The sequence below is a fragment of the Nanorana parkeri genome, unplaced genomic scaffold (assembly GCF_000935625.1).
Source record: "Nanorana parkeri isolate BGI_ZX_2015 unplaced genomic scaffold, ASM93562v1 scaffold758, whole genome shotgun sequence".
In the NCBI taxonomy this organism is placed as follows: domain Eukaryota; kingdom Metazoa; phylum Chordata; class Amphibia; order Anura; family Dicroglossidae; genus Nanorana; species Nanorana parkeri.
The window spans coordinates 541,824-557,200 of record NW_017307026.1 but is presented as its reverse complement, the minus strand read 5'-3'; the positions used below and the strand labels follow the sequence as shown (position 1 = coordinate 557,200).

General features: G+C 41.1%; 1 pseudogene; it reads right to left on the bottom strand.

The window, feature by feature from the left end:
- Positions 1-358: 358 nt before the first annotated feature.
- LOC108793551 overlaps positions 359-15,377 on the bottom strand; it is a 26,920-nt pseudogene continuing 11,901 nt past the window's right edge.

Here is a 15,377-nt window from a genome sequence, read left to right as displayed (position 1 = left end):
TAGAAGACTTAAGAAGGCTTAGAATAGGAGACTTTATTGTAAAATCACAAAATGCCACACAATTGTACACTTAAAAGCACTCAACTCCCCCATATCAGGAAATTAAGTTCTATTAGGTCTAACTATGCAGATGCAGCAAAATTAAAGATTTTGGTCAGAGGCACTAAACATTTCTGTGGGTCGTGGTCAACAGATTCAGGAAAATATGCATGTGGGGCAAGGAAGGTGGATTATTTTAGGTTAAGGGGGTAGGCCAAAAGGATAACTGAACTTTCTCTAATAAAAAAAAATATTTTAAAATATCATTTGTTAAGTATACTCTGCTCCCAGGATGCTAATGAAGAAATAATTAATTCATTTATAATTGCTTTGTAATAAATTGTTTCACAGCAGCTTTCACTTCTCTGTTTTGCAAGCTATAGATGATGGGATTCATCATTGGGATAATCATTGTGTAAAAGACTGACACCACTTTTTCTTGGGTAACAGAATAGCTGGAAGCTGGACGTAGATACATGAAAAAAACGGTTCCATAAAACAAGTCAACAGAGCACAGATGGGAGCTACATGTAGAAAATGCTTTGTGTCTTCCCTCTAATGAGCGGATGTTCATTATGGTGAAAAATATGTAGATGTATGAGGTTAAGGTAACTACTGCTGAAAACAGACCTAGTGTAGCAACTATTCCAAATATGACTGTTTTGTTCATATATATGAATCAGAACACGAGAGTGACATCAAGGGGTTAATGTCACAGTAGAAGTGGTTGATGACATTAGGTCCACAAAAACTCAAACTAAATATGCTACATGTGTGAATCCCAGCTGTGACAAGTCCACCAAAATAAACAACAGCCATAAGAACTATCCTTGTTCTCCTATTCATGATAATCACATAGAGAAGGGGATGACATATTGCAACAAAGCGGTCATAAGCCATTGCAGACAATAAATAGCCTTCTGTGGTTGCAAATGTAGCAAAGAAAAAGAGCTGAAGCAAACAGCCAATGAAAGTGATGGCCTTCCTCTCAGAAAACAAATCATACAACATTTTAGGAGTCACAGCAGAACAGAAACAAAGATCCGAGAAGGACAAGAATCAAAGCCAGTATTTTAGTAAGTATCTTTTCATCAACATTTAAAAGCGAGATGGGTCTGGGCGATGAACAGAAGTCAGGATTCCTGTAGGCTTAGGAACCACCACTTTTTTTTTTTTAATTGCAAACGGTGTTTAATATTCAACGGATTAAGAATGCAATGCTGAACATATTAGGGTTTACTCACACCAAATGGGATGCACCCCAGAGCGGCAGCCGCTGGAACGCACTGCAACCCCCTACAAAACCTCCCCCTGTGCTCTGGGGCGGGAAAGGCGCACCGAACCCAATGGCACCGCCTTCACTCCCCCTGCCCGCAGAGCGACCATAAACGCGGCAAAAACCCGCCCACGCTCCAATCCACTGCAAACGCAAAAAATAGAGCAAGCCGCATTTTCCACATCTGCAGTGGATTGGAACGCAGGCAAAGCCCCGCCACGCGCCCGATCACACTGTGGGCGGGGGTACATGGAAGCGGCGGCGCCGAACCCAATGCACCACCACGCCTCCCCGCCCCAGAACGCAGGGGAAAGCCCCGTGAGGGACAGCAGCCACCGCCCCAGAACACACTGCACTGGTGCAAACAAGCCCCTACATTACAGTTCCAATCTACAGACACAAGCAACTTTAAATACAATGAAACCAACTTGAAGAAAAAAAATATACACGTCCAGATACAACATTAAAACATGTACAATAATATTAACATTTTCTTAAAGGACAAGTTCCTGTTCATATAAAAAAACACCACCCAGCTTCATCCAGCCCCCAAGTCTAATTAAACCCAGAAAAACCCACACCAATCCCCAGGTGCTTAGTTACCTCTGCTTGACAGTAGTGGCAGCATTGGTTACTGTGCTCTGGCCTACTCCAGGGCCGGCTGCACTACAGACTTGGAATGGGATGTACTTCTATACCAGAGATGCTAGAAATAGCTTTGGTTAGATTAGATGAATACAAACGTCAGGCTGGTATTTTCTTTTATATATATAAATGTGAACGAACTTCTCCTAATTACTCCCAAAACTGATATTTCATTAAAGATGGCACACTCCAGCTACTTGTGCTTCACTTGGATACTAGCAAGATTTCCCCCCCCCCAGGTTTTGTACAAAAAGGTGCTTAAACTGTTTCTTGACTATGTTGTTATATTCCAGTTTGGCCCCGATACTGAAATATCAGTTTTAGGTGTACTCTTAAATATTACAAAGGTTATTTATATTGTATACAATAAGACCTTAGTGGCACAAAATTATCGTAATTGTGCATTTTACACTGTGCTCATTACGCAAATGTTATCACGATGTTGGTAATCCTTTGTAGCGTTGGGCAGAGGGTACCTGCCCAGCGCTACAACTCTTTGAGCTGATCAAGCTCTTGAAATGAATAACTGTTTTTTGGACTGGACTAGTTGTGTAGGAAGTAAATGTCAAACTATGAATCTCGCAAATAATCCAATATCATCTCTCTAATTTCCATTTACTGGTACAGCTCTGACCCCCGATGATGATGCTCAGGAGGCATTGTTCTCACTATATGTGGCTTGCAACTCCATGCTTCGCAACTAGCTTAATCTTGGAGGAGACCATTCACTTGAAAGTTTAGAGCAAACTGAAAATGTTTTAGCAGTATCTGCAAGAAAATGGTTCTCAGTCTAAAGGAACCAAAAGATAAACTAGGCCAAAGACTGTCATCAATTTGTTTGATTAAAGAACAGCTTTGATGTTAACTATAAAACAGTTTAAAACAGAAAAGTAAAACAGAGATTATGGGACATTAGCAATTGTCTAAGAACACTTAGGTAACTACAGCAGCATAACTATACTGTTTTTATGATGTGACTAGCAAACATATATCTGTTTCTAAACATTCTACTTTTCCCCCGTTATGGCCGCGGTCAGCTTTTTAGTTCGATCTACACTTGAGCTATGTAAAATTTTGACGCTCAGGAGGCAGTGTTCTCACTATATGCAGTGTTGTATTTTGGTTTTGTGCTACCCTAGTCAAGACTAAACTCGGGCAACCCCCCCGCCCCCTTCCTGTTTAAGATCCACCCCCTCTTCTGTAAACTCCACCCTTACCTATTCAGGCTCCACCTTTTTCTCTCAGTACATTAATAGTGCCTATATTTTGTTGTTTTGTGTACCATTTCCAATGTTGTAAATATTATTTTAAGAGGTCTTTAAGTAAATAATGAAAAATTTAAATTTAAATTCAACCATTTTTACTTTTTTTAAGTAAACAAATATATAAATATTTTGAACTTCAATGCAACTTTTTGTCATCCTGTGTGGTTTCATAAACAAAGCCACTTGCTTTGTATTATTTCAAGAAATAATATTGTCAAGTCCTTGCATAAGTATCAGAAGCCTGCAAAAGCCCCATCTCCAAATGGATGATGTCGGTGCTCAATTGTTCTGTAGCCTCTGGGTGTTGCCTCCCTTTGGATGTGCCTCTCAAAATCCTGTGCTCCTTTGACAGAGCTATACCAAAAATAAATAAAACTATAAAAACTTCTAACTTAAAGTGCAAACTTTTGAACATTAAACTGAAGATTTTATGTAGGATATCTTATTGTATTTAATTCTAAATAAAACTTGTAAACTAAAGTGACTTTCTCCAAACTCTTTGGAGAAAGTCACTTAGAGCTATGTCCACATTTAAATAAATTCTTTGCAGCCCTCTCTCTCTTACCATTTGGGACATAGGTAGAACAGGGGTATGTTCTGCAGAAGAACTTATGGGGTATGAACAAAAGTGGAGGCACTCATCAACAAAACACTCCTGTTCCAAGTCTTTGCTGTACAGAGTACAAAGCTTATTTGCATGCTGGGATATTGCTGATGGCTCAGTTTTTGATAGGTCTGTAATGAATTTAAAATTTCCAAAGAAAGAGTCATATGCAGTTTTTCTTCTCTCAAACTCAGCAACCAAGTTGTCACAAATTACATAAAAGGTGTTTATCCCAAAATGTTCTCGAGCTTCCTCTGCTTGTGTCTTGCTGGAAGTTGCTGAACTTTTCTTCGCTTGTATACCTCTTAATCCCATAGTCCTTGACAGTTGATTTTTCCATTTCTGTAGCTTCATAAGCTGTGAACATTTCTCTTGGTGTCGTGAACAAACTGGATCAGTGACTCATACAGCTCCAATACAATTCCAACATCAATGTCAATGCTTTTGGACTTTTTTGCTATCTGCACCAAATCTTTCTAGGACAGTACCCCATAAACCACTCATAAGTGCAGTCTCCAGACGTCGTATTTTATTCAGTAGACTTTCAGCTCCCTTGCGTTTTCCTAGTGCCTCTGTGGTATTTTCCTTAATTGTTGTTAAGGCTTGGACTACTTGAGTCCAATTACGATTTAAGCTCCGACAGGCATCTTCCCTGGCTCACCACCGTGTGTCAGATAATCTCTTTAATGATAGAGCGTTGGGCATAGATGATAAGTGTTCTTGTAAAACCTCCCATCTGTGAATAGAAGCAGTAAAAAAAATGCAAAGGTATTGTAGGAGACAAAAGAATGAGCAGGTTTCAGTGCAACTTTCAGCAGCATGCGTCCCCACTAGATTTAAAGAGTGTGCGGAGCATGGAATATAAACAGCAAGTGGGTTTCTTTCCAGAATTCTGGCTTGCAATCCTCCATAATGACCGGACATATTGCTTACATTGTCTTATGATTGACCACGACAGTTGGCAATATCAAGATCATATGACTTATGAGTGGTGACGACCACTTCAGACAGTTTTTACGATTTATTTCCAGGATTTTAAATGAATTGTAGAAAGCGCTCAATTGGTAAGCCATCTTCTTTGACATACTTTAAGATGAAGGTCAGCTGATCCATGTGGGAGCTATCAGATGTTGAATCGACAATGATAAAATAATATTTCACTGCCTTTGTCTCCTTAATTATCTGCTTGGTAACAGTATCAGCCATAAGCTGAATTAAATTTTCATAGGTAGCAAATGAGAGGTAAGATGTGACTACTTTTCCTGCATTGCCATAACGGGCAATGTGTTCTGATAAAAGTGGGTCAAGTTCTGAAAGAAATTCAATCATCATGTAGTTTCCATTGTGTGTTGAACCAAAACAGTCATCTTTCCCTCTGAAAGCAAATCCTCAAGTACCAAGTGACTTAACAGCAGCAAAAACTCTTTTTAACACATTTCTCCAATATTGAATTTTATCCGAACACTGCTTTGTAAGACTTTCATCAATTCTCCCCGATGTACATGCTCTTGATTTTAAAGAGAGCACACAGGATTTGTGTTCAGCTGAACGCTCGTGTTCATTTAATCGAGCTGTGCCATTTTTCCAGTCATTGAAGCCACTCTTTGCCAACTGGGATTTGCCACCAAACAAACGGCACAAAACACTACTCCTTTGCTTTTGGAGTAAACCAAATAGCTCCTTTTTTGTTTCTCTCCATTAAAGTTTTCTTTTTCAAACAGGTGTTTTGTTAGCATCCTATAAGTGTTGGCATATACCCTTCTAGACTGTGTGAAGTCCAGATGGTCATTTTGAATTATTCCATGTTTAGCCACATGGTATCGGATAAAAACCTTTAAAACCCATTCAGCAGGGTCAGAGCTCACTCCTACTAGTACGTCAGGATCATCAAATTCTCTTGAACTCGAAGGTCCATCAGATTTAGAAGGCTCAGTTTCACTGACAATATTACTGTTAGCTTCTGAAGTGTCATAACTGCATGTAGCAACTGTATCAGTTTCACAAATGTCAGCAGTTAACGCTTCAACCACCTCCTCACCATGGCCAGTAGTAGAAGAGGCCACAGGTTTGGTGAAAAATAGATAATTTTTTTCTGTCTGTTCAATTTCCCTGGCTTGTTTTTCACGCCTTACTTTGGCATTTTTTTTGTACCCGGCTCCACCTAGCCTTTTACGCCCATCACTCATGGCTGCTAAGGATAGTACCAATGCTGTGATGAATAAAATTAGATTGTGTTATTTGCGTTTTTTGTAAAAGTACTTACATAATTTGACTAATAACACTTACCTAAATTATAGACATGTTTTGCCAATACAAATAGCCTATAAATAAAATTACAGGTTGCTCTATTAGCGTAGCGTGGATGCCTGCTACGTATTTTACTTATCCTGTCAGAAGCTGGATTCAGCGAGTGCCTGTTTAAATAGTAACAGGTGCACACTGTATCACTTCTGCCAGCGTCGGAGGGTGGAGGCTGAGCTTGTTGATGGAAAGTGCCACCCAAAGCAAATGCCTAGTTTGCCTTGTGGTAGATATGCCTCTGCGTACACTGTACAACTGTCACAGAACTGAGCCACCATTGTATCAAGTACCAGTGAATGGAAGGTGTTAAAGATTATGTAAACCCTACTTGTAAAATCTCATATGATCATTTAAACAGTCACTCAATAATTGCATTTCTGAAGCAAGGAATAATCCCTGGTGATGCCCCCATAAAGGTCCTTGTTCAGGCACTTCCTGTAAAACAGTGACAACGCTCAGCCAGATTACTGTCCCTGCCTAAGCCCGCCTGCAGGTTTCTGTCCCTGGTTGAGCCTCCTCCCCCATTGAGCAGTGGATTTCACTCTATGATCCCTGGCAGGTCCTGGATTTGGTGTTATCCAGGCCCGGATTCCCCACAAGGCCACCGAGGCCCGGCCTCGGGGCGGCAGGGCGCAGAGGGGCGGTAGCGGTGTCCTTGTGGGGAAGTTCCAGCCGTCGGGCGGTAAGTTGCCCTCTCTACATGTAGTCCTGCTTTGCACAAGCAGGACTAAATGTAGAGTGAAGCAGCCGATTGTTCGTTTACATGTGAACTCGGCGATGTCGCCGAGGTCACATTTTATAAAAAAGTAAATAGGATAAATAAAAATCTAAAAAAATTAAATTGATAAAAAATAATTAAATAATTAAAAAAATTTAAAAAATAAGAAGAAATAATTAAATAAAAAAATAAAAAGTGATAAAAAAGTTTTTAAAAAATAAAGAAACAGTCAAAAAAATTTAAACTAAACTAACCCCACCACCGTGCCATCTGGTTGCCATTCTCTATTGATGGGAAGGGGGGGGGCGTTAACGGAACCTGGTTTTGGGGCGGCAGGGAAAGTAAATCCGGCTCGGGTGATATCAGATCTGGTCTTGTGTCTAAGCCAATCAGTTTCTATATGTCACTTTTATTAGCGCTTGTTTGAAACTAAAAAGACTCAAATGCCTGCCAGGTGCAACACCAAGAGTTCTATTTTCAGACACTTTGACTTTTGCAGCCACCTGGAGTCTATGAAGGATTTCCTAAGTGAAAACAATTTTACCGGTTCTGTGTAACAGCTTCACCCTTCTATGTTAAGAGTCACACACTGATCTCTATACCTCCCTGAAGGAAGTCCCCCCAACTGGATGATTAGGAAGCTGGGAGTTGTATTCCCACTAATCCTGCTGGATTCTGCATGATACAAGGGGCAGCCAGTATCCAATCTATAAACCGGAGGCTTTGGGTGAACACTATACTATAGATAAAACCTGAATATAGAGCCATCTTTGCAATTGTCCATCCAGCGCCCTTCATACATACATTATGAATATAGAGTCATTTATCCAACTGGGTCAAAGATCACTCCTCACATTGATCTTGTGGTCCTCTCTCTTTCCATTTAAAGATTTCTGTGACTAGCATACATATAACTGTTTCTAGACATTCTACTTTTCCCCCTTTAAGGCCGTGGTCAGCTTTTCAATCAGATCTACACTCAAGCTGTCTAAAATTTTGACGCTCAGGAGGCAGTGTTCTCATTATATGTGGCTAGCAAATCTTTCCTTCGCAACTAGCTTAATCTTGTAAGAGACCCTTCACTTGAAAGTTTATAGCAAACTGAAAATGGTTTAGTGGTATCTACAAGAAACTTTTTCTCAGTCTAAAGAAAACGAAAGATAAACTAGGCCAAAGACTGCCATCAATGTGTTTGATTAAAGAATAACTTTGATGTTAACTATAAAACAGTTTAAAACAGAAAAGTAAAATAGAGATTATGGGGCATTAGCAATTGTCTTAGGTAACTACAGCAGCATAACTATACTGTTTTTATGATGTGACTAGCAAACACATAACTGTTTCTAAACATTCTACTTTTCCCCCTTTAAGGCCAAGGTCAGCTTTGCAATCAGCTCTACACTTGAGCTGTGTAAAAAAAAGTTCCACATCTTCTTTTTCATTGTTGTGAATATTATATGTGTTGCTTGGGGGGATGAAAAAGAAATCACCACCGAATGTTTTCACTTGCATCAATATGCACATTCTTTTCCCTCTTTTTATTTTTTTGCGGTCATTAGGAATTTTGTGAGTTTTCTTGTCCCAGCTTTCAAGGTTAAAATCTGAAATTTCATAAATAACAAATTCTTCTTCTTCAGCCACAACTGGAAGGTCAAAATCGGTGATGTCCATCATTTCTATTGGAGGCTCACTTTTTGCAATTTTGTCTAAATGAGATGTGAAGCTATTCTTATCTTTACACGATTTATCTTTCGCTTTATTTGTTTTGTCATCTTTTAAGGTGTTTCTTACTGTTTGGGACTGCACAGTTGATTGCTCAGAGACAGTCTCCGCAGATTCCATCTTCAAAATTTAATGTAAAACTCCACTGCCGGATTTTATTCCTTCTGCTTTAGTTTTTGAATTTCTTGGAATCTTTATCCTTTCAACCGTCTTTAAGGCTCTTATCAATTGTCTTGTCTGTTGGATCATCTTGGAATAAACAGGTGACTGTGCTGACACGGTCTTCTTATTCGGACACACATTGTGCAGCTGTTGCCCTAGATCTTGCATCAGTCTTGTTGCCAGCAAAACTCACAGACTTACGCATTTGCATTGGTTGAACATCATCTGCTGGGCCTTTTTCAGACACTTTCAAAACCCTCTTTGTCTTTTAATACAGCATCACTGAAAACCAACAGTTTTCGTGGAGAGGATTTAGAAGCTGGACTTGGAAGTCCTTGTACAACAGAATTATCTAAGCTATAAACCCGATCTCTTGATGCATTCCTTACTGAATTAAAATTTTTGTTCATGTTCCCTTCTCAACAACCAGATTAAGTGGCATATCAGATTCAGAGTAATCCATCTCCTCAGGAAGCACCTGCAGATTAAAGTTATTAAAACGGGGAAGAGGTTCCTCTTTTTCAATAACTGTACAACTTAATGTTGCATTCATTTTGGTTTCTTTTATTTCTCCTATAAATGGGAGCATTTTCAATAAAGAAATGTGTGGATTTGTTGAAGAACCTTGATCTTCCTGAATGCTTTCTGGAGTGTCAATATTTGTTATGCAGTCTACAAAAAAGATGACCTAATAATAACAGGCATGTCTCCAGCACCTGAATCATTAAAATAATCCATTACTGTAGATAATACCTTAGTTCCAGGTCGAAGTCCAAGTGAATTTTCAGCTCTATTTTGAAAAAAATCTTATTCTGTATTTAGATTTACACTGATCCATAATTTTGGAGGACCCCATTAACGTTGTAGTGGTGTAGCACAAATGGCAGCAGACTAGGAACCACCACTTTAATTGTTTCTGACATGGTAGGTGGGATGGTACCCCGCTGGAGACCCGTGACAAGCATATCATGCATTCTAGATGAAAGAACATCAATATGAGTCTTAAAAAATTCTACGGGAAGGCTGTGAGCCCCAGGGGTCTTTCTAGACTGTAGGGAGGCTATAGCATGCTGAACCTCCTCTGGAGTAATCTGGGCCTCCAACTCATCCCATCCCTGAGACAAAAGGGAGGAAAAAGCCACTAGATCTAAATAGTGAAGCATGTCCAGAACTATAGTTAACCCGAGAAGTATACAGCGCCCTGTAGTAGGTGGCAAACTAAGCATTAATGGAGGCAGGGTCTGTGAGCAAAGTACCCTTCGGGTTGACTATTCAAGCCACACTAACCATAGCCGACTGCTCTTTAGCTAACCAAGACAATAAGCGACCATTTTTTTCACCCTGTTTAAATATTCTCTGACATTGGTGTAATAACTTCTTCCTAGTCAACTTATCACAAATAAGAAGAATCTCTTTATAGGAGGCCTGCAAAGCATCAAAATGTGAGGGATCCAGGGATTGAACATATTGGGATTCCAATTACCTGGTCCTCAACTCCTCTTCATCCAAAAGGGCCCTCAGTTCCCTCCTTGTCTTCCATGGAGGCTGCCAACTCATTGTCTTTAGTGGTTACATCAAACACTGTGTTGCCAATATTGTCATCCCGGAAATTAAGTGCTTTCTTATCATCTTGTATGAAGTGCTGTTGTGTACCTTCATCATGCAGCCTTTCTTTCACACTATAGTGATGTGGTCGTTGTGCAAAACAAGTAGTTCGTCCTTTTGATGGAACGTGTGTTTTAAAGGAAGAAACTGAGAAAGACCTTCTGGTTTTACCTCGACAGACATAGACCTATGATGACCCAGCCTAGATTCAGACACTGAACATATGTGCATCATGTGGCCCATTGATTTGATGGAAAACTTTGTGCACCCTTAATATGTCTCTGCCGAGTAACAGTAGGATATCACCATTTTCATCAAGGGCTGGTATTTGGTTGGGTATGACCTTCAAGTGCGAATGGTAAAAGGCAGCTTCAGGAGTAGGGATCTCCTCTTTGTGGGTTGGTATATGGTTGCACTCGATGATAGTGGGCAAGCGTATTTCCACATCATTATTCAAAGGAGCAACTACAAGACCACTGGCTCTGCCGAGTAACAGTAGGATATCAGCATTTTCGTCAAGGGCTGGTATTTGGTTGGGTATGTCCTTCAAGTGCGAATGGTAAAAGGCAGCTTCAGGAGTAGGGATCTCCTCTTTGTGGGTTGGTATATGGTTGCACTCGATGATAGTGGGCAAGGGTATTTCCACATCATTATTCAAAGGAGCAACTACAAGACCACTGGCTCTCCTACCTAAGACTTCTGTAGTGCCGCCACAAGTGGCGAGGGCATAAGGTAAGGCATTTCCTGTTATGTTTAACAGTTCAAAAAACGTTGTTCTTGCAAGAGATCGGTTACTCTGATCATCAAGAATAGTATACAGTCTTATGGCCTTTTCAAGTTGACCCTTGGGGTGTACAAGAACCAAGCATATCTTTGCACAGGATATATCACAGAGCCCTTCTCCACAGACCTCTGCCCATGTAGAGGACACTGGGATGGAAGGTGCTGTTTGATCTGTGCGATCCCTGCCTTGCTTTGCCCCAGGAGGATTGTCTGTGGGCATAGTAGAGTTGTGCAGATATGGATGAAGGTCTTGCAGGTGGTTATCACTGTCACATTCTATGCATTTAATTATAGCCTTACAGTCCTTTGCCAGGTGTTCTGTGGAGGCACAGCATCTGTAGCAAACCCCACATTTCTTTAAAAGTTCCTTATGTTCCTGTAGGGGTTTCTTTCTGAAGCCGATACATTTCTTAAGTGGATGTGGTTTGTTATGTATGGGACATTGGCGTTTTGGGTTCTCAATTCTATTGTTTAGATCAGTCTTTTGAAGAACTGTAGCAGATGCAGGTAGAACACCAGTCCTTTTCACTGACACCGGACCTCTATGGTCTCTGTGTGTCATACGTGTGTTTGTAGGTCTTGGAGAATTTGAACTGAGAGGGTTACAGTCACCATAGGAGAAACTTGGGTCATTCTGCATTTCTTTTGATAAACTCACAGAAGTAGGAAAAAGGAGGAAAGGCAACTTGATATTTTTCCTTGTACTTTGATCCAAGCGCTGCCCATTTTTCTTGAATGCTATACGGTAGCTTAAGGACAATAGGGTTGATGCCACGAGGGGTATCAAGGTAACTAAGACCAGGTAAGCGGGTGTCAGCCTTAGCAATTTGAAGCTCTAATAGAACATCGCTGAGTTCTTGAAACTTTAGATTGTCTCTAGCAGAAATCCTTGGAAAGCTTTGCAACCTTTAGAATAAGTCATCTTCAATGGCCTCGGGGCTGCCAAAGGTACGTTCAAGTCTGTCCAACGCAACATTAAGACCTGCCGCAAGGTTGTTAATATGGACTGCTTTGAGCCTCTTGATGCGTTCAGTAGACTGGGGACCCAGCCACCTGATGAGATCTAGTTCTTCTGTAGCGGTGATGTCCAGCTTATTTATTGTGGCCTTAAAGGTGTATTTCCAGCCTCTGTAATTTTAAGGCTTGTCATCATCTTGGTAAAGCCTGTCTTTGTGAGCTCTCTGCGGAGCATGTATTTAGCAAACTGTGACATGTCCATGTTTTCAGACTTTGGGTGTACGACTGCAGGTGGAACAGAGTTACTTGTGATGGCTGGTGCGCTGACGTTGAGTTACTTGGGAACATATGATGGTGCTAAGGCATTCAACACTGGAACTGGCTTAAAGCTCATTGGCATGTTGGTTTGTAGCTGTGGAGCAGTGTGCTTGCTAGGAGTTACCTGGCTAGTGTTATAGTAAGGTGAATAGTCTATTATATGCATACCAGTGTCCACTGCTTGCTGAGATGCTGTGGTCTGATATACTGGAAAATATGAAGGCAAAATGTCTTGAGGTACAGTAGGGGCAGAGAAGAGACTTTGATTGAGTGCTTTGACTGTTTTGACAGGTAGTTGATGTTCTGGGGAGGTACGTGATGTCTCCCACAGTCACATCAGTCTCTGTACAGAGGAGCTTACACTCTAAAATGTTTGATATTGTAGTTTTTTGAGGTTTCGCGCACACGCGCAATTTTAAGGCTTAACATATTTGCTGTCTATTTACCCGACGTGACCCTGCCTTTTATATTTTACCAAAAAATTGGGTAATAATAAATGTTCTATAGCCGCCGATCGGTTGTATGGCGTGATTTTTTCAAGTGCCACCGATTTTTTCAAGTGCCGCCGCCCCCCCCTCCTGACCCCTCACCTTCAATCCCGGGATCCACTAGCCCATCTGCGGCTCAGGAGGTCGTCATGAGGAGAAGGGAGGGAGATCAGCTCCTTGCTGATCTCCCTCCGTGCTGTGAATGCAGAAGTGATGTGTATTACATCACTTCTGCATTCACCTTTCAGTCACCTGGCTGCTATAGCCAGAGAGAAGAAGCTGGTGAAGCAGATCTCTGTTTCATCAGCTTCTTTTGGGGTCCCCAGGTGACATTAGATTCAGGCACAAAACTAAAGGGGGCCTCAACATGCCCGATTTTATTGTGTATCATAAAGCGGCACAACTGGCCAGATTAATTGATTGGACGTACCATACCTCACAAAAAGGATGGGTACAATTAGAATGCGACCTGAGTGCCTCCAAGTTATCCTGTAGTATATGGACCCCCCTTCAGAGAGGAACTTGTCACCTAAGACCTCACCACTCACCATGGCCACGTTGGCAACTTGGGACCGTCTACACAAACGACAGGGATGGCCTTACAACTCTGTGTTACTGCCCCTGACAGGTGCAGAGTACTTCCCCCTGGGAAAGTCTGATATGCTCTTTTTAACTGGGACAGATTCGGATTGCTTACGTCTAGAAGATGTACTCCAAGGTACTATGCTCCGCCCCCTTTCATCCTTACGGGACAAATGGGGCACACCCCTTTAGCTATTGTCTTTCTGTCAATTGTTTTCTGTCTTGTGTCTAAAAAACTCAATAAACATTTAATATAAAAAAAAAACGACAATTGCGCTACACATGTTACATATTGCCGCGAACATCGGAGTGAGAGCAATCATTTTAGAGCCATCAATCACTGATAACACTAACCTGATGAGCGGTAAAAGCTTTTAAAGCGTCGCCTATGGCCAATTTTGTCATTTTTTTAGGTTTCGCGCACGTGCGCAATTTTAAGGCTTGACATGTTTGGTGTCTTTTTACCCGATGTGACCCCCGTCTTTTATATTTTACCAAAAAATTGGATAATAATAAATGTTTTAGAATTTAATATAGGGGAAACAGTTTTTTTTTAATTTTTGTAATTTTCCTTAATATATTAAAAAATAAAAACCCCAGTAGTGATTAAATACCACCAAAAGAAAGCTCAATCTGTCCCCAGAAAAGGGTATAAAATTCATTTAAGTACAGCGCTGCATGACAGAATAAATGTCAGTCAAAGTACTGCAGCGCTGAATACTGAAAAATGGCCTGAATGGGAAGGGGGTTTAACACCGTGGACTTCAAGTGGTTAATATAGTAAATATTAAACACCACCGAACAAAATCTCTATGAGTCCCCCAAAAAATGGTACGAAATTAGTTTCAGTACAGCATTGCATGACGGAATAAATGTAATTCAAAGTACTGCAGCGCTAAATACTGAAAAATGGCCGGGACAGGAAGGGGGTGTTTTTTTTAATTTTTTTTGTTACTTTAATTTTTACAATTTTTTTTCACACTCAGCTTTATTGCTATCACATAGGGGGCTAACAAGTCCCCTATGTAATAGCAAATATAATGTGATAGGTCCTCTTTATGGAGACATCAGGGGTCTTGCAGACCCCTAGGGTAACCTAGGGACCCCAAAGAAGCTGATGAAGCAGAGATCTGCTTCACCAGCTTTCTCTGGCTCTAGAAGCCGGAGAATGTGCCCAGTGACACCAGAAGTGATGAAATGCACCTCACTTCCGATGTCCAGTGATCGGAGGAGAGATCAGTGGCTAGAAGCTGCTGAACTCTCCTCCGAATTGTCAGGGGAGACCCTCCACACCGGTCCCGGGCTCACACGAGGGACAGATGAGCCCGGGAAGCTGACGGCAGCACCGGCGGCTGCAGAGGGGGACACGGCGCAGTATTGTACAAGCGATCCGGCGTCTATAGAGACACCGGATCGCTTCCATTTAAACAGCAATCATGGTTAAAAAAAAAATACACACACGTAATGAAACACACATATCACACACACTCATTAAAAACACACACACATAGCTTCATTAAATACATACACTCATTATAAAACACACAATAAAACACACTCTCACAACTAATAATAGTTCATTAAAAATGTCCCCCTCTCCTGCTTACCAGGGATGCAGGGGGGCTACATCCCTGGGCTTCAGTGAAGAATCAGTGTGCTCTACACTCTGGCTGGTGCAGACCATACTAATCGATCCCTGACAGTTAGCAGAGGCCCCACGAGGGAGCGATCACTATGGTCTGCATCAGCAAGAGATGCAGAACATACTGATTCCCCACCAGGGAATGATTTTTATGTAATATATTGCCGTTCCGGCAATATATTAAATGGGATGTGGGCACTTGCCAGGTTTAAAGATGCCGCCGCTACTCGCGGCAGCCATCTTTAAAAACCTAATGTGCAGTGGACACAG